At 37.1% G+C, this 19,184-nt stretch overlaps 2 protein-coding genes across 10 annotated transcripts in view; one reads left to right on the forward strand and one right to left on the reverse strand.

Annotated features, from left to right (window-relative positions):
* Positions 1-19,184, forward strand: part of Cmss1 (cms1 ribosomal small subunit homolog) — a 399,997-nt gene that overhangs the window by 282,808 nt on the left and 98,005 nt on the right. For 2 of the 8 annotated variants that reach the window (XM_021238774.2, XM_021238779.2), the window contains exon 2: positions 4,323-4,404. The exons of the other annotated variants lie outside the window; for them this stretch is intronic. The gene's annotated coding sequence lies outside the window, so the exon portion shown is untranslated. The remainder of the gene's footprint in view (positions 1-4,322; positions 4,405-19,184) is intronic. 8 annotated transcript variants of the gene reach the window in all.
* Filip1l (filamin A interacting protein 1 like) overlaps positions 1-19,184 on the reverse strand; it is a 319,152-nt gene that overhangs the window by 276,727 nt on the left and 23,241 nt on the right. The gene's annotated exons all lie outside the window — the stretch shown is intronic.

Below are 19,184 nucleotides of genomic sequence, written 5' to 3' on the forward strand. Positions count from 1 at the left end.
TGAAAAACCAACAGCCAATATCATACTAAATGGTCAAAAACTGAAATATTTCACACTCAAATCAGGAACAAGACAAGGATGTCCACTATCACCACTCTTCTTCAATATAGTTCTGGAAACATTAGCCATGGCAATTAGACAAGAGAAAGAAAGAAAAGGAATAAAGATAGGTAATGAAGAAGTCAAATTGTCATTATTTGCAGATGACATGATACTCTATATAGAAGACCCCAAGAACTCCACCAAAAGTCTTCTAGACTTAATAACCAAATTCCGTCAAGTAGCTGGTTACAAGGTCAACACACAAAAATCAATAGCTTTCCTCTACACCAATGACAGACTCACTGAGAGAGAAATAGGGCAAATAATTCCTTTCACAATAGCATCCAAAAAACTGAAATATCAAGGAATCAACCTAACGAAAGAAATCAAAGACCTCTTCTCTGAAAACTATGGCACTCTGAAAAGAGAGATTGAAGATGATATCAGAAAATAGACAGACATCCTCTGCTCCTGGGTAGGAAGGATTAATATAGTGAAAATGGCCATACTTCCAAAACTGCTATATAGGTTTCATGCAATTCCAATTGAGATCCCAGCAGGAAACTTCATAGACCTTGAGAAAACAATCCAAAAATTCATGTGGAGCAAGAAGAGACCCAGAATAGCAAAAGCAATTCTAGGTAACAGAGACATGGCAGCGGGTATCACAATCCCCAACCTGCAACTCTACTACAAAGCTACTGTGATAAAAACAGCATGGTACTGGCAAAGAAACAGACTTGAAGACCAGTGGAACAGATTAGAAGATGCAGAAACAACGCCAGACACACTCAGCCATCTCATCTTCCACAAAGGAGCCAAACACCCTCACTGGAGGAAAGATAGCCTCTTTAATAAATGGTGCTGGAAAAATTGGGCTTCAACTTGCCAAAGATTAAAACTAGACCTGTATCTCTCACCATGCACTAAACTAAAATCAAAATGGATTAAAGATCTAAATATTAAAATAGAAACTCTGAACCAGTTGGAACAGAGGTTAGGTAGAACCCTTGAAGACATCGGTGTAGGAAAAGATTTTATGAACAAAACCTCAGTTGCCCGTGAGCTAGCACAAACAATCAACAAGTGAGATGTCTTCTTATTAAAAGGCTTCTGCACAGCAAGAGAAACCACCAGCAGTGTGAAGAGACAATCCACAATGTGGGAAAAAATCTTCACCTGCTCTTCCTCAGACAAAGGTCCACTATCTCGAATCTATAAATAATTTAAAAAGATCAGACCTCCCAAATGTAAAGACCCAATCCAGAAATGGGCATCTGAAATGAACAGACATTTCTCAGACAAAGAAGTAGAAATAGCAAATAAATACATGAAAAAATGTTCAACATCACTGGTCATTTGAGAGATGCAAATGAAAGCAACGCTGAGATTCCACTTCACTCCAGAAAGAATGGCTGCTATCATGAAATCAACCAATAACAAATGCTGGCAGGGCTGTGGGGAAAGAGGAACCCTGCTCCACTGCTGGTGGGAATGTAGACTGGTGCAAGCACTGTGGAAATCAGTATGGAGATACCTCAAAGAACTAGGACTGGAAGTCCCATTTGAACCTGCTATTCCACTGCTGGGGATATTCCCCAAAGAATTAAAAGAATCATACCACAGTGATATATGTTCGCCCATGTTCATAGCAGCACAGTTTGTAATAGCTAAAACTTGGAAACAGCCCAGATGCCCATCAACTGGAGACTGGATAAAGAAAATGTGGTTTTTTAATAAAATGGAGTACTACTCAGCCATAAAAAATGAGAAATTAGAGACATTTATAGCTAAGTGGATGCACATTGAAGCAATACTTTTAAGTGAAATAAATAGGACACACATGAATAAATACTGAATAGTTTCTCTGGTGTGAGAAACTGAAAGTGTAAATAAGGACTAAATGTATAATAGGTAATGTGAAATAGGAAGAAAAGGGGCAAAGGGGAAGGAAGTGGGAGGGCTAGGGGAAAGGATAGAAGGGAATGGGATTAATATGAGAAAATGGAAAAATAGGTACAAAATCTTTGTAAATAGGGAGGACTGGAGGGGTTGAAGGGAGGGCTGGGCAAGGGTGAAAAATCAGAACCAAGAGAGACTATGTAAAGGTGCAAATTTCCAATGATGAATGTCATTATATTGTATACCTAAAATGTACCAATGATTAGAATGAATAATTGATAATGCACAATAGGAAGAAAAGGTCCAAAGGGGTAAGGGTAGTGGGAGGGGTAGGGGAAAGGAAAGAAGGGAAAGGAAAAATGATGAGAAATTGAAAAAATGGAAATAATGTCTTTGTAAATAAGGAAGGGTGGAGGGCGTGAAGGGAGGGCTAGGAATGGGGAAAAAATAAGAACCACAATGCATTATGTAAAGGTACAATTACCAATGAGAAATGTAATTGTGTTATATACCTACAATGTACCAATAAAAGAATTTAATTTAAAAAAAAAAAAGATGAATTTGGGCAAAGCCCATGGGATTAAACCAAGCCTGTTATTATTCTCAGAGTTCCTTTAGCATTCATTATTTTTACAGCCTTTTTTCTTCTCAGTGTATGTATTTGGCAGAAAGAAGAGGATAGATTAAAGAGCCATTCTGGTCAGATAGTGATTTAACCTTGTGTATGTAGATATTATATCATCCTAACAAGAGGCTGGTTACTCCTATCTGACTCCTCCTGGTCATTGCTTATTTGAGTTTTTCCTTTTACTTCTTACCTCAGTGTTCTCTATTTTCTTCCTCTCTATTTATTTTCTTCTTTTCTTACTTGTACAAGAATTAAATAAAGCGACATCTAGAACATGTATTATGTTCTCAGAATAAAATCATACAACATGGTTAATAACTAATCTATAAAAGCAATTTATGGATTTGGAGAGTTTCATACAACAGTAGTAATAGGCTTGGACAAGAAACCTAGCCTTGGACAGGAAACCTTGGACAAGATCAATTGGTGCCTGACCTGGGATTGGGCCTCTGGCTTTCCTTCAGCTCCCTAGCCTAATCCCCCTTGGATATTAGGATTCAGGAGGGTTTAATTGGAGGCCAGAAATTTTCATTTCTAACAAGCTCTCCAGGCAATTCCAAGTTAGATGGCCCTTAGACCTCACTTGGAAGGCAGAAAACTATGTCATCTCTAAGATCTCTTTCTCTCTAACATTCTGTGATCACAAGTCTTCTTTCAAATATATGGCGTTGTTCAGTGGTGTAGTCTCCTGGAAATTTACCATTTCTTCTGCCATATGTATTACTAAGAAAAATATTTGTTAATTATCTTGCCTGGAAAATGCTTAAAGTGTAAAGAATAATTTTAGTAAAAGTTAAATACCTAGTTTTATGATTGTTCAACAGATTATTGTCTTGTTTTATTCCTTTAATCTCTCCTCATATGTCTATCTCTAAATATTTTTTACCCTGTAAAGATCTCTTGGATATTTTTCATCTTTTGATCAATGCCAAAGAAGTCCCACTCGCCCTTTGAAAAAAATACATATACACCATTATCAGCATTTGCTGAGGCCCTCTGTTGTGCAGCTTGACATAGATTCTTATGCTTTCCTATATTTTTTTTTACATTGCAAAATCCTGTTAATATGTGGGTTATAGTATCCAGTTGCTTTTAACATGCTTTCAAATGTCTTCTGCCCTCTGAATGTCAATCTTCTTAGTAATTTTTTCCTAGACACTTGTGCTTCATTGTATTTTGCCAGATTGAACTCATCATGTACTTTACTGTACATTTGTCTAATCTCCATGGATCCATTAATATTGTTTAGCCTCACCTCTATTTCTCCTACCATCTCCACATTTAGTGATATCTAGTGAACTTATGAAAGTAATTTTTACTGTGATGTGGTCAGGTCATTATAAAGTTGATTAATAAGACCTTTTATGCAGCCTGTGCATTATCCAGCTGCAGTTAGTGTTTTTTAGCTCTGCTGTGTTTGTTGCCTTGCATTGTATCCTGTACAGTTAAAGGTACAATACAAACAAAGGTTATTTTTCAAATTACAGTTTAGATAAGAAATGCATCTTCCCAGAAGACTCTTTACTGTTCTTCATGAGAAATCAAAACTCTCATTGAGTTGGGCCTTTTAGTACAGGCTGGCCTGTGCACACTTACATAAACTTGTTTACAGATTCTGTTTAGGTCTCCCAAGGTCACAGATAGCTGTGTTTTGAATTTTGCATCCTTTGGAACAATAATAGATACTTGGATAGCTCTTATTTGACATGCAAGACCTTAGGAAAACCAAATATTCACACGTTATTTATAGATTCTGAACACATGGCAACATACCATCATGCAAAACCTGTGTGAGCTCCCAGAGATGCATGATATTCCTAAGAAATAGACTGGTAAGTAACCAAATCCATCTTTTTTATCTCTTACTATCTGAGAAACAGAAATGTTTACATCTCATTTAGACTTTTTTAGGGCAGCAACCAGATTCAAACATAAAAGTAGTTAATAAAAAGTTGTTTGGCTAGTAGACTGTGGCTTAATTTAGCCTTCAAGAGGTTTATAGCATAAAACATTAATGTACCACATTTAAGATAAGGAATATTTAAGCAAATGGAAAAGAAAGAGGAATAACATTCCAGATAGAGAAAGTATAAGATAGCCTTCATTCCCAAGAGCATGAATTTAAAACGTTAATAACACAGACTGAGGTACATTCATTGAGAATAGTAAGGAATTTTGCCCAGCCCAGAGGTAGGGGCTTCTGAGCCGCTGTCCCACTGCTCCTGGTCCAGAGGAAGGGGATTCCCAGCCACCATCCCTCCTACTGCTCCCAGCCCAGAGGAAAGGGCTTTTGGGCCACCCTCTGTCCTGTTGCTCCTGGCCCAAAGGAAGGGGCTTCTGGGCCACCATCCCTCCCGCTGCTCCTGGCCCAGAGGAAAGGGCTTCCGGGCCACCATCCCTACTACTGCTCCTGGCCCCTGTCCCACCTCTCCCAGCTACAGGAGGTGATCCGCGCGGGTGCCAACTGCACCCCCCCACCCCCCCAGTTGAAATGAGAGAACACGTAAATAAGTCTCAAAACCAGACTTCCAGATCACCTACAGCAACCTCAAAGGGAAATGAGATGGAACACTCTGATACTCAACAACCTGGAACCACTGAACTGGCAACAAAAGGAGAACTGAAAAAAATGAAATCAAAAATAATTTCTCAGATAACAGGAGAAATTGTGCCCCTAGTGCAAGACATGATTAATAAATCTAGAGAGGAGCTCAGGAACATGATGGAATCCCAACACAGGAAACAAATGGAATCCATAAAATAGATGCAAATAGATTTCCAGGACATGAAAAACTCCACTGAAAGTCTACACAGCAGAATGAGCCAATGTGAGGACAGAATTTCAGATACAGAAGATAAGATTGCAATTAGTGACCAGGAAAAGAAAACTTGCTTCAAAATTATAAGGGAACATGAAAAATCAATCCAGCAGCTGCTAGATGATGCAAAGAAAAAAAACATAAGACTGATCAGAGTCAGTGAAGAAACAGGAGAGAGTTCAGATGACATAAAAAAATCTCTTCACAGAAATCATGGCAGAAAACTTCCCAAGCAGGGGAAAAGAGCTTGACATACAGATAAGTGAGGCATATAGGACTCCAAATAGCCTTGATCAAAAAAAATCTACACATAGGCATATAATTGTTAAGATTCCAGAAACACAACAGAACAAAGTTCTACAGGCAGTCAGAGAAAAGAAACAAATCACATACAAAGGAAAGCCCATCAGAATCACAGCAGACTTCTCAACACAAACCATCAAGGCAAGAAGAGCTTGGAGTGACATATTCCAAGGCCTAAAAGAAAACAGCCTCCAACCCAGATTGATGTACCCTGCAAAACTATCTTTCAAAATGGATGGAGAAATAAGATACTTTCATGACAAAGAGCACCTTAGGAACTTTGTGAATACCAAACCAGCACTCCAAAGAATTTTACACAATAGCCTAGGAACAGACATTGAGGATCACAACCCCAGGAAGCAAAGCAGAATGAACCCATCTGGCATGACAAGAAATTAAATGTAAAGGGGGAGAACCCAACAAAAAGAAAAAGTCATGGCAATGACAAGTCAATACGTTTCAGTTATAACCATCAATGTTAATGGTCTCAATTCACCAATCAAAAGAAATAGACTGGCAGAATGGGTCAAGAAGCAAAATCCAACGATATGCTGCATACAAGAAACACTTAATTCAAAAAGAAACTCATAGACTGAAAGTTAAAGGGTGGAAAACAATACTCCATGTGACGGGAACCCCCCTAAAAAGCAGGAGTAGCTATCCTCTGCAGATCAAGTAGATTTCAAACCAACACTGATTAAGAGAGACGAAGAAGGACACTACATCCTTGTAAAGGGAAGAATCCAAGAGGAAGAGATGACAATCATAAATATCTATGCACCAAACACTAGTGCACCCAACTATATAAAACAAATACTAACAGACATGAAAAGTCATATATGCACTAATACAATTGTAGTGGGGGACCTCAACACCCCACTGTCACAAATAGATAGATCAACTAGACAAAAAATAAGTAATGAAATATGAGAATAGTAAGGAATTTTTAAAATAGAGATTGAGGACACTCAGTTTCAATTACTTAAGTCTCTAAAATAGAATATGGATAGTATATTGTCCCACTAAAGGATTATTACTTAGAGTAGTTATTCTAGAATTTAGAATTGGGCTTTAAAAAAAAAAAGTGCTACTTTAATAGCAATTTCACCTCAACATTTTTGGATGAAATATATTGGTGGTAAATATTCAGTACCACTCCTAACAACTAAAGAAAAAGAAAATAAATTTAAATTAACTTTTCAAAGTCTCAAAATAACAGTTCTTATTAAAATGAAACACCAAACATATAACCTTTAATATTGACCTGTTTGAATTGTAGCCAACAGTTGCTCTATCCAGAGCAAATATAGAAAGTCTGTCTAACGTTTTTGGTTTTAGTTTTCTATTGTTACATAACAAACCACTTTAAAATGAAGTGATTTAAAACAATAATTGAGCTAATAATATAGGCATTGTGCACATGCCTATAATCACAGCACTTGGGAGGCTGAGGCAGAGGATCACTGTGAATTTCAGGCCAGCCTGGGCTACATAGTGAGTTCAAGTCAGACTGAACTACACAGCAAGACCTGTCTGAAAAAAAAAAAAAAAGCAATAATTTATTATTTACTGGCTAAGTGGCTCTTCTTCATATAGTATAAACAAGATCTTTCTGCCACAGTGTTCAGTTAAGAGTTCAGCAGAGATTAAAACATTCAGAATAAGCCTTGCTCATCCATGGCTTCTCTCTTTGTCCTCTCAGCATTCCACAGTCTAGTACAGATCTCTTTACAGCATGCTGACTGGCTTCCCAGAGTGCTAAAGCAAAAGCTCTCAGGCCATTTCAAGGCTTATAGGCAGTCATAGAAAGATATTTTTGATTTCTATTAGTCAAAGCAGTCATAACTCCAACTTATATTCAAAGGTGGGAAAATAGTCTTGGCCTCTTGACAGGTTGAATTGCAAAGAATTTGTGACCATCTTTAATATATCAGGTAATTGTTTAGTAACTTTGTTGACTAATTCTATGAATATTGCATTTGAAGCTCTTTATGCCTTTGATTATACTGAAGTGACATTTATGTTATCACTTGTAGAAAAATTTACTGAGTAGTTCATGAAAAATCAAAAGAGATATTTCATTACATTGGCAAAAAAGATTTTTGATATTTAAATAGATACAGCCTATATCACTTTTGGTTATTAAAACTCTTTGTAAGGGTGTGAAATCAGACAGTTGTCCAAATCATTCTAATTTTCTCTTTTTTGTGAGGTTCCATTATTTTACGTGAGATTATGTCAATTCTTAGAAAATTAGGTACCTATATTCACATTTTAGAAGAAAAATTAATCCTGTGGCAAATCCCTAATGGGGTGGGAAGTTTTGCCATTTTACAATTCCTATGCCTTATTATTCCCATAACTCAAAAAAATTAAATCAAGGATTGATATCTCCATCATTTAGAAAAGAACTCACAAGGACTAGGGATTTAGCTCAGTGGTGCCACCACCTGCCTCACAAGCTCAAGGTCCAGAGTTCAATCCCCCGTACCAAAAAAAAGAAAAACAGATTTAGAAAAGAACTCACAGATAAAATACACATGGCTGTGGAGTTTTTTGCCATTCCTTTTTTTCTTTTTATTAAAACACAAAGAACTCACATAATGCTTTCTTAGTCCATTTTCTGTTGATATACCAGAATGCCTGAGACTGAGTAATTTATTAAGAATAGAGATTTCTTTTGCCTCCTGGTTCTGGAGTCTAGGAAGCCCAAGATTATACAGCTATATTTGTTGAAGTTCTCACAATGCATCAACTCATGCCAGAAAGCAGAATGATAAACAGGCAAGAATGGATGAAGGAAGAAGGAAGCTGAACTACCACAATAGCTACCCCATTCCTATGAGAAAAGGCAGTAATCCACTCATGAGGACTCTGCCCCATAAACTACACACCTCCCACTAAACCTGCCCCCCTCTCAACACTGCTGCATTGAAGAATTAAGGTTCCAACATATGAGCTTTTAGGGGACACACTCAAACTATCACATGGGTAATGCAATGTGTCTTTCTCTCTGATGTGTTGAGAAATACAGAAAATATGGTTTGAATGAGACAGATTAAGCAACTCAGAATTTACCACATAAGAAATTAAATTCACCATGAAATTAAGTCTCAACTTTAGGTCTTTCATAGCCTCTTTTACCTTTACTCCATGCATCTGCTGAAGTAAGCCAGCCATTCTTCCTAAAGTTCACATTTGCTAGCTTAATGGAAGGAAATATTAATAACTGTAAGGTTCTGATTTACAGATTACCTGAGCAGATTACCCGTTTATAGTTTCTCAAACTTTAGTGAGCAGATTAACCTTTTATAAAGTTTCTCAAACTTTAGTGACTGAAAAAAACCTCAAGAAAAGTTAAAATACAAATTCATGGGAGTACCCCGAACTATTTCAATTATATTAGGAGATAGTGCCCCAGCTCTGAATGTATTACCTAAGGTTATACAGTTGTAGGTGATTTGTAGTCCACATCCTTAGAATTTCAGCTTAGATCTCCTCCCAGAAAGGATGAAACTGGTAAGGTTTGAAGGACTGATGACATGTCCTGTTCTCCTACTGTCAGGAGGTGGTTAAGGAACAGAAAATCACATATGGGTTCATTGGATTATTAGAATTGATGTTATTTCCTTACCCCCCCCCAACTGTGCATTGAACCCTGGACCTCAGGCATGCTCGGCAAGTGTTCTACTACTGAGCTACACCCTGAGCCCTCGGCTAATTTTTTATTTGAATCGGTGCTAGAAGTCTTGAGAGAATAGATAAAGAGTGTTTCACCAGTTAGTTATTACCCAAATAAGGCATGGACTGACGGTTCTTGCTTGGTCCTATTTTGGGATTGATGTATACGCTCTCTTGATATGGTTACCAGAGCAAACCTTTTGAAAAGAGCCCATATTAGTATCCTAAAGGATCAATTTAGAATAATAAGTGGTTTTTTGGTGTGTGTTTACAGAAGATAAAGGAGTTACATATTTGTCTTTCTTCATTTGCTTAATCAAGAAATATCTATTGAACATCTTGTATGAGGAAGGCATTATTCTAAGCACTGTCAATAGCCGATGTTATATCTTTTAGTCTTGCTGTTATTTCTAGCCCCTCATTTAATGCTCCTCTATTTTAGAAAAGAATTTTTTTATTGTCAACAATAAAGATGGAGAATGGTGGTTCACCTTTCATATAAAACAGACTATACACACCATGATTTATACTGTTCAACTGGTGTACTAATAGTTAATTTATGTCTTTGAAGACCTAACAGTGTTCTTTGAAAACCTGATGTCATGTGTTCGGGCAGGCTTTAATCATGTTTCTGAGCAGCAGACTCTTAGAAGAGACTGATTGCACTTGGCAGTTCTTATAGTCTATGTATATTTCTGTAGAAAGACCTTCTCTCTGAGAGTAGCTTATGGATTAATGGTTTATTAAGATTCCTGGGTTTGGGAGATGGAATCTTGTTTGGCTTCTACACCCTAATTGTTGCCTCCTTCAAGCCTGCATATTCTTGTAGTTTGATTTTATTAATGGGACAATCATGAAAAATCTCTAGAAAGTGAATTTTTGTATATATTAATAACAGTAAGTAATAGAATGTTTACAGGGGTAGTCAATGTGTGTTAATATATTACATTGTCTTTTTATTATTTTCATTAGTAGTATCTTTTCTTCCTTGTTTTAGGGCAGGGTTTCTCAGCAATAGCACTACTGACATTTTGTGCTGGATAAATCTTAGTTGCAAGGGTTGTCCTGTGTATTATAGAATGTTCAGCAATGTCCTTGGCCTTAACCAATTTATTTTTTTGTTTGTTTTGGGGTTTTTTTGGTACCGGGGATCAAACTCTGGAATCTTGCACTTGCAAGGCAGGCAACAGAACCACTGAGCTAAAGCCCCGGTCCTTAACCAATTTATTGAAAGATACCATTAGCACTCTTTCAATTGTGTCTCCAGAGATTGCCAAATGTCCCCCTGAGACAAAATCATCTCCAAATGAAAATATCCTGAAGAGTATGAGGAATGGAATATTTAGACATTAGACTATCTGAAGAGGAACAATGCCAATATCTCAACACCCCCATCTTCCAAAAAGTGCTACTTAAGGTTCTGAAAGTACTGACAATTTTAAGTCCACTGAATTCTTTAGAATGGAATTATAAAATATAAGCACCTCTTGATTCTCATATTATTTATAACAAGCCCAAAATGTTATTATTAAATTAAGGAGTCATATATCATAAAGTATGCTGCATAGAATTCATAAGATAGGATCTATTCTGTTTAACATAAAGATGTACATGTAAAAACTAAACATCACTTTAGTACTCATAGGTAAGAATTTACAAATACAGTATAGGAAAAACTTACAGGCCGGGGATTTAGCTCAGTGGTTTCACCACCTGCTGTGCAAGCAAAAGGACCTGAGTTTGATCCCCGGTACCAAAAAAAAAAAAAAACTTACAGGAGGGGAAATGGGTAGCTGTTATGACTTGTGTCTGTATGTCCCCCCAAAGCCTCATGGGGTTATAGGTGGGGCTATTTGGAGGTGGCTAGATCTAGGGTGTGTGATGCTGGGATTAAGGGTGTGGTGCTGGTTTTGATTGGTGGTACAGTACTAGAATTAAGGGTGCTATATACCCTAAGGGTGGGTAGCCTGGATAGAATGTAAGGGACAGAAAAAGGGCATCTGTTCTTGTTTGTAGCTTGCTGCTTCCTGCCTTCTGCCTGCCATGAACTATTTCTCTTTTGTAATGCCCCTCTCCCATGCCACCCTTCCTTAGAGCTAACCAACTATTAACTGAAACCTCTACAAACTATGAGCTGCAATAAACCTTTCCCCCTTTAACTTTGGGTGTTGGGTATTTTGTCTCAACAATGAGAAAAGTAAATAAGACAGTAGTCAAAATTTTTTTATTACAAATGAGAAAACTCACTGTCATTCTACTTTATAGGATAAGACTGCTAATGAGTAAATGGTTTTTATTTTTTTCTGTCCATGAGAAGTTTTCCATTTTTAGGAATCTCTTGGAGAAGATGGGCTATAATAGGAGTGAGACATGAGCTAGCTTTGAAGGTATTCATGTTTCTGGTTAGAAAAATGCAGCTGCGAGAAACAGAGCCCCAGAGTACAGCCATTTTTTGGTTATAGTCAAGCTCCAACAGATTTCCTTAAGGGAACCTTTATAGACTCCACACAAACATGCCCATTTTTATACCCTCACTTAAGTTGTTACATGTTCTGTTTCTGTAAGGTCCATAAATGTCACAAAGTCTACTTGTCAGCATTATAGTTTTACCCTTGTTGACTTAAAATACCACCTAGTTCAAAGAGATATAATTCACTTCTTGGGGTTTACTTTGTGAAAATGACCCATTGTATGTTCCACAATTTGTAGACTTAGCTTGCCTGTGGTTTTGAAAACTCTTACCTTTTTTATTTTACTTAATTTTTAGAGGAGTTCAAGTTTAATCTAGTAATTCAAAATGTATACATTTGACTGATTATATATATAAAATTACAATTCTTTAGCAGCAATTTCAAACTTTAAAAACTTACGTGTGGGTTTTATTGTTCAGGTTCAGACATGTTGGCAGTCAATACCTGACAATGTCAAGGAAAGAATTTTTACATAATACTTCAGGATATTTAAGACTCCCCAGAATTGTTGACATAGGAATTAACTTAAGTGGTTTTTCTTTATCACAAGGCTGCTTGAAATTATAGCTACCATTTCTTTAAAAATCTTAAACAACTACTTAATTGCCAAAAGATTATTTTTAATGAATAGTTCTCAGAGTATATTGCCTAGAATAGAACATCAGCATCACTGGGGAACTTGTTAAAAATGAAAATTCTTGGACCCGACCCCATACCTACTAAATTAGAGACTCTGGAGAACTTGGCATGTTGTTCAGTGGTAGAGCACTTCCCTAGCTTATATCAGCTTCTAGGCTTGATCCCTACCACAAAAGACAAAAAATAACAAAAAAATTTTAAATCTCTGAAGATGAGGTTGAGCAAACTGAAGATGGGGTCCAGTTTGTTTTATATATATTTTTTTAAGTATAGGATACTTTATTTATTTATTTATTTATTTATTTATTTATTTATTTACATACGTACCGGGGATCAAACTAGGGTCCTTGTGCTTGTTTAATCTATATTAAACAAACTCTCCAGGTGATTCTCTTGTACACCAAGATTTGAGAACCATTGATTTAACCCATCATAAAATCACTGCGACATTTTTTCCCTTGTTAACCCTCATGCATAAAAGCAAATGATTTTTGCCAAGAAGCAAACATTATTTGGCCATAAGCACATTTTATATCCATAGGGTTATGAAGTATGTACATTTTGTCACACTAGAAAAAAATAACAGAATACTCAGTTTTAACTGAATTGTGTTTTCTACATAATAAAATATTTTTATTACCATTTCTTTCATTTTTGCTATAGAGAACCTATAGTAGCTTTTCACTTAAAGTATTAATATAAGCATAATTATCAAAAGAAAAGTTATGTCTGCTAAATTTACTCACTGAATTGCAAAGAACATTATTTGAGTGATAGTTAACTTGTGTTGTCTCTTCCTTTCATAAAATAATAATGCTTATATTAAAACTCCAGTTAGCCTGCTACCATTATGGTACCAGAAAGAGCTCAGATTTTTTTTATTACTACATGTTTGCAGTACATAATGATTACATTTCATCGTGGGGAGTTGGTTCATGTAATTAACACATCTTAATTCATTTTTCATCCCTTTCCCACCCTTTCCTTCTTACTCCCTCCATCTCTTAGTCATCTTCCGTATTGCAAAAGATCTATCTTGTTTCCTATTACCTATCTTTTATTTTAACTTTTATTTATATTTTGGGTTTCTCATATAAAAGAAACCATGCAGTATTCAAGCTCATGTGTCTGATTTATTTCACTTGACATGATATCAAGGTACATCCATTTTTTAAAGAAAGCTTTAGGCCATGAGACCCACCTCATTTCCTACATATTTAGGCTTATACATTTTGTATTTGAACCATAGTTAAACAGAGCCTCAAATTATTATTTTCTGCACATGTATAATCGCTTTTGATGTTTTGACATTATTTATTATACCTTGTGGTCATTATTTACACTTTCAGTTTCTCACACCAGAGAAACTATTCAGTATTTACACGTGTGTCCTATTTATTACACTTAAGAGTATCGCCTCAATGTGCATCCATATAGCTATAAATGTCTCTAATTTCTCATTCTTTATGGCTGAGTAGTGCTCCATTTTATTTATTTTTTTTAAAAAAGCACATTTTCTTTATCCAATCTCCAGTTTATGGGTAGTTGGGCTGTTTCCAAGTCTTAGCTATTACAAACTGCCACTATAAACGTGGGTGCGCATATATCGCTGTGGTATGATGCTTACTATTTTTAAAAAATTTTTCTTTTCCTAGTCACTAATTGCAATCCTATCTTTTATATCTGAAATTCTATCCTCACATTGGCTCATTCTGCTACGTAAACTTTCAATGGAGGTTTTAATCTTCTGGAAATCTGTTTGAATCTGTTTTATGGATTCCATTTGTTTCCTGTGTTGGGATTCCATCATCTTCCTCAGCTCTTCTATTTTCTTATCTGTGTCTGCTCTAGATTTATTAATCATGTCTTGCACTATGGGCATAATCTCTGTTGTTATCTGAGAAATTATTTCTGATTTCATTTTTTCCAGATCCTGTTTCACTGCCAGTTCAGAGAGGTGGCTGAGTATCAGATTGTTCCATTTTGTTGCCCTTTGGGGTTGCCTTAGGTGATCTGCAAGTCTGGTTTTGAGACTTGTTTACGTGTCTTCTCATTTCAGCAGATGCAGCCTGCTGCACCTTTGTTGAGGCAACTTTTTGCTCACCCAGTGGTCTTTAATTCTCAGCAAGCCACTGAGTGGCCTTTTCTCTGCTGCTCATCAGTGCACTGATTCCTGGGTTCAGAATGGTGACTTTCTGGTTCCCTGAGATGATCTGTTTTCCGGGCAGGGTTCTGGCTGGGGCCTGTGCACACTTGGGATGGTATGTAAGCTTGCCTCTGGCTAGGGCCTGCTCCCCTACATAGCTGTTGTCTGGGAAGGCCTTTTGCTGGGGGCTGTGCACCCCAGTCTAAGCGGGCTTCTGGCTAGGGTCTGTGCGCACTTAAGGATGGTATCAGGGTGGGCCTCTGTCTGTTGCTTGTGCACCTGTGCAGGTTATTTCCAGGTGGGTGTTTGGCTGGGACCTATGGGCTCAACCAGCTGGGGTCGGGGAGGGGCCTTGGCTGGACCTGCCTGCCACACACTGCTCTGGTCCACACTGGCTTCTCACTGGGATCTGTGCACACTTACCAATGGTATTGGGGCAGGCCTCTCTAAATTTTTTTTTAATTGTGCTGCTGTAAACATGGGAAAGTATGGATCATTATGGTATGATGACTTTAATTCTTTTGGGAAGACACTCAGAGGGGATTAGCTGGGTCAGATGGAACCTTTGGTTTTAGTTTTTTGAGGAATCTCCATAGTGTTTTCCATATTGATTGTACCAATTAACACTTTCACCAACACTTTCACCTGTTTTCCCTGCAGCCTTGCCAGTGCTTGTTACTGGTTGATTTCTTTATGATAGCCATTCTTTTTCACAGAGATGGAATCTCAGTGTTTTTAATTTACATTTCTTAAATGGCCAGTGATGTTGAGCATTTTTTCATGTAATTATTGACCATTTGTACTTCTTCGGCAGACAAGTGTCTATTCATTTCAGGTGCCTATTTTTGGATTGGGTCTTTAAATCGGGGCAGGGGGCTCTAATTTTTTTTTTCTAGTTCTTAATATATTCTAGATATTAGTCCTGTCTCTGAGGGGTAGCTGGCAGAAAAAAAAACTTTTCCCATTTTGTAGGTTGCCTCTTCACTGTTGGTGCTTTCCTGAAAGTATTCAATCTAAAATCAGGAACAGGACAAGGATGCCCACTATCGCCACTTCTGTTCAGCAGTAGTTCTTGAAACATTAGCCACAGCAATTAGACAAAAGAAAGAAATAAAAGGAATATAGATAAGAAAGGAGAAAGTTAAATTATCATTCTTTGCTAATGACATGATACTCTACATAGAAGACCCAAGAAACTCCACCAAAAAACTCCTAGAATTAATTAATTAATTAATTTGGCAGCATGGCAGGATTTATTCAACACTCACAAATCAATAGCATTCCTGAACACAAATAACAAATTCACTGAAAAAGAAATTAGGGATACCACACCTTCCTCAATACCATCAAGAAAAATGAAATACTTAGTAATTAACCTAACCAAGGAAGTGAAAGGCCTTTACAGTGCTCTGATAAAGGAGACGAAACAGGATTTCAGAAAATGGAAAGATATTCCCTATTCCTGGATAGGCAGAACCAATATAATGAAAATGGTCATACTTCTAAAACTCTTATACAGATTTAATGCTATCCCAATCAAAATACTATTAGCATTCTTTACAGACCTAGAGAAAACAATCCTAAATTTCATATGTGACCAGAAGACACCTAGAAAAGCAAAAGCAATTCTGGGCAACAAGGGCATGGCAGAAGGCATCACAATCCTGGACTTCAAGTTATACTACAAAGTTACAGTGATTAAAAACAGCATGATTAGCAGAAGAAGAAGAGGAAGAAGAGGAGGAGGAAGAGAAAATAACAGAAGAGGAGAGAAAATAGAAACAGACTTGTGAATCAGTGGAACAGAATAGAAGATACAGAAACAACTCCAGGTACACTGAGCTACCTTATCTTTGACAAAGGGGCCAAACAGCTTTGCTGGAGGAAAGATAGCTTCTTTTAACAAATGGTGCTGAGAAAACTGGCTTTCCACATTCCAAAGCTTGAACCTAGACCCATATCTCGCACCATGTACTCAACTAAAATCAAAATGGATCCAAGATTTAAATATTAAAACAGTCTGCTGGAAGAAAGAATGGGTAAAACTCTTGAAGATGTAAGTATAGGCAAAAACTTTATGAACAAAACCCCTGTTGTATAGGCAATGCTACAAAGAATCAACAAATGTTATCACACTAAAAAGCCCATGGAGTATTGAGTGTTTTTTCATGCTACACACTTGGAAGCATGCAAATATATGTAAGTTCAGCTCAGGCACTCTGGTTAATGTGGACCTAAATATGAATTCTGATCAAGGCTACTTGCACATTCACATTTTAAGGCCTCTTTTGATATATAAAATCTCAAAAGAAAATGAATGAACTCTATAAAAGCTTCGAGGATTTGTGTAAAAGAAGCTACATCTAAAAACTGGAAGACAATATGGTATTATGGAAGTAAGAACTTTATGGTGGCCATGTCTCTTTCCAAGCAACTTTATAGACAGGAACTGATGTGGTTTTACTATATATTAGCAAGGGATTTGACCATCAAATCTAGGTTAGAGAAATCATCACTTGTATGTAAACACAAGCATATGGATATTATAGGAAGACATTACTTTTCCCATTTATATGTGTTCCTAAAATGTCAGATGAAAACACAGTATTTGTAAGTCAAATCATACTTTTCTATTGGTTCATATTACTTTGCCACAAGTGTATCTTCTTTTTATTTGCCTAAGTGGAATTTGGCTGTTAAAATACTTGCCCCTTAGTTCTGCTCCCTGCCTTGCAAGCACAAGATCCCAAGTTCGATCCCCGGTACCAAAAAAAACCCAAACCTGTCCCCAGTCAATCCTAGCCTACTAACAAGTAATCTTTGGATCAGAGATGTCCCCAAAAGGTCCATGTATTAAAGGCTTAGTCCTGAGACTATGGTTCTGTTGGGAGGTAGAAGAACCTTTAGGAAGTGGGATCTAGTGAAAGAAGGTTGGGTCATGGAGTGGGGTGGGTGTGCCCTTACAGGATATTTGGACTCTGGCCCCTTTCTCTTTCTCTTTGCTCCTTGGACACCACGAGGCTAGTGGTTTCTTCTGCTTTGCACTCTCTACCTTGATGATCTGCATTTCTACAGCCTAAAAGCTCATGGCCATGAACTAAAACCCCTGAAACCATGAGCCAAAATAAACCTTTCCTCTTAATAAGTTGTTTATTTCAGGTATTTTGTCACAGTGGCAGAAAACTAACACTTTGAGTAAATGTAAAGTAACCACTATTTACAGAACCATTTTAAAGAGTGAATGGAAAGAATTATTTCTTTTTTTTTTGTATTAAATTCTTTTATTGGTACATTGTAGGTATACAACACAATTACATTTCTCATTGGGAATTGTACCTTTACATAATGCATCTTGGTTCTTATTTTTTCCCCATTCCTAGCCCTCCCTTCATGCCCTCCACCCTTTCCTATTTACAAAGACTTTATTTCCATTTTTTCCATTTCTCATCATTTTTTCCTTTCCCTTCTTTCCCCTGTGCCTCCCACTACCCCTACCCCTTTGGACCTTTTATTCCTATTTTGCATTATCAATTATTCATTCTAATAATTGGTACATTTTAGATATACAATATAATGACATTCATCATTGGAAATTTGCACTTTTACATAGTCTCTCTTGGTTCTTATTTTTCACCCTTGCCCAGCCCTCCCTTCAACCCCTCCAGCCCTCCCTATTTACAAAAATTTTGTTCCTATTTTTCCATTTTCTCATATTAATCCCATTCCCTTCTATCCTTTCCCTTAGCCCTTCCACTTCCTTCCCCTTTGCCCCTTTTCTTCCTATTTCACATTACCTATTATACATTTAGTCCTTATTTACACTTTCAGTTTCTCACACCAGAGAAACTATTCAGTATTTATTCATGTGTGTCCTATTTATTTCACTTAAGAGTATCGCCTCAATATGCATCCACTTAGCTATAAATGTCTCTAATTTCTCATTTTTTATGGCTGAGTAGTACTCCATTTTATTAAAAAACCACATTTTCTTTATCCAGTCTCCAGTTGATGGGCATTTGGGCTGTTTCCAAGTTTTAGCTATTACAAACTGTGCTGCTATGAACATGGGTGCACATATATCACTGTGGTATGATTCTTTTAATTCTTTGGGGAAGATCCCCAGCAGTGGAATAGCGGGGTCAAATGGGATTTCCAGTCCTAGTTCTTTGAGGTATCTCCATATTGATTTCCACAGTGCTTGCACCAGTCTACACTCCCACCAGCAGTGGAGCAGGGTTCCTGGAAAGAATTATTTCATAATGCAGACATTCATTCCCTGTCAACCTCTGCAGCTTCAACTTTCTCTGTCAAGTTTATAGAATAATAGCATACTTTAAAAATAAATATGTATGGCAAAGTTCTCAGTTGATCCTCCTACATTAAGCCATAGTCCCTGAACCGGAGATTCATAGCCCTGGCTGCTGAGTAGAATCACAAGAGGAACAATTGATCCATTGAATCAGAATCACTGGGGATGGAATTGTCTTAAAATTGTTTAGCGTAGGGCTGGAGATTTAGCTCAGTGGTTCCAGCGCCTGCCTCACAAGCACAAG

The sequence above is a fragment of the Heterocephalus glaber genome, unplaced genomic scaffold (assembly GCF_053883595.1).
Source record: "Heterocephalus glaber isolate CG9 unplaced genomic scaffold, H.glaber_assembly_v1.0 deba00000122, whole genome shotgun sequence".
In the NCBI taxonomy this organism is placed as follows: Eukaryota; Metazoa; Chordata; class Mammalia; order Rodentia; family Bathyergidae; genus Heterocephalus; species Heterocephalus glaber.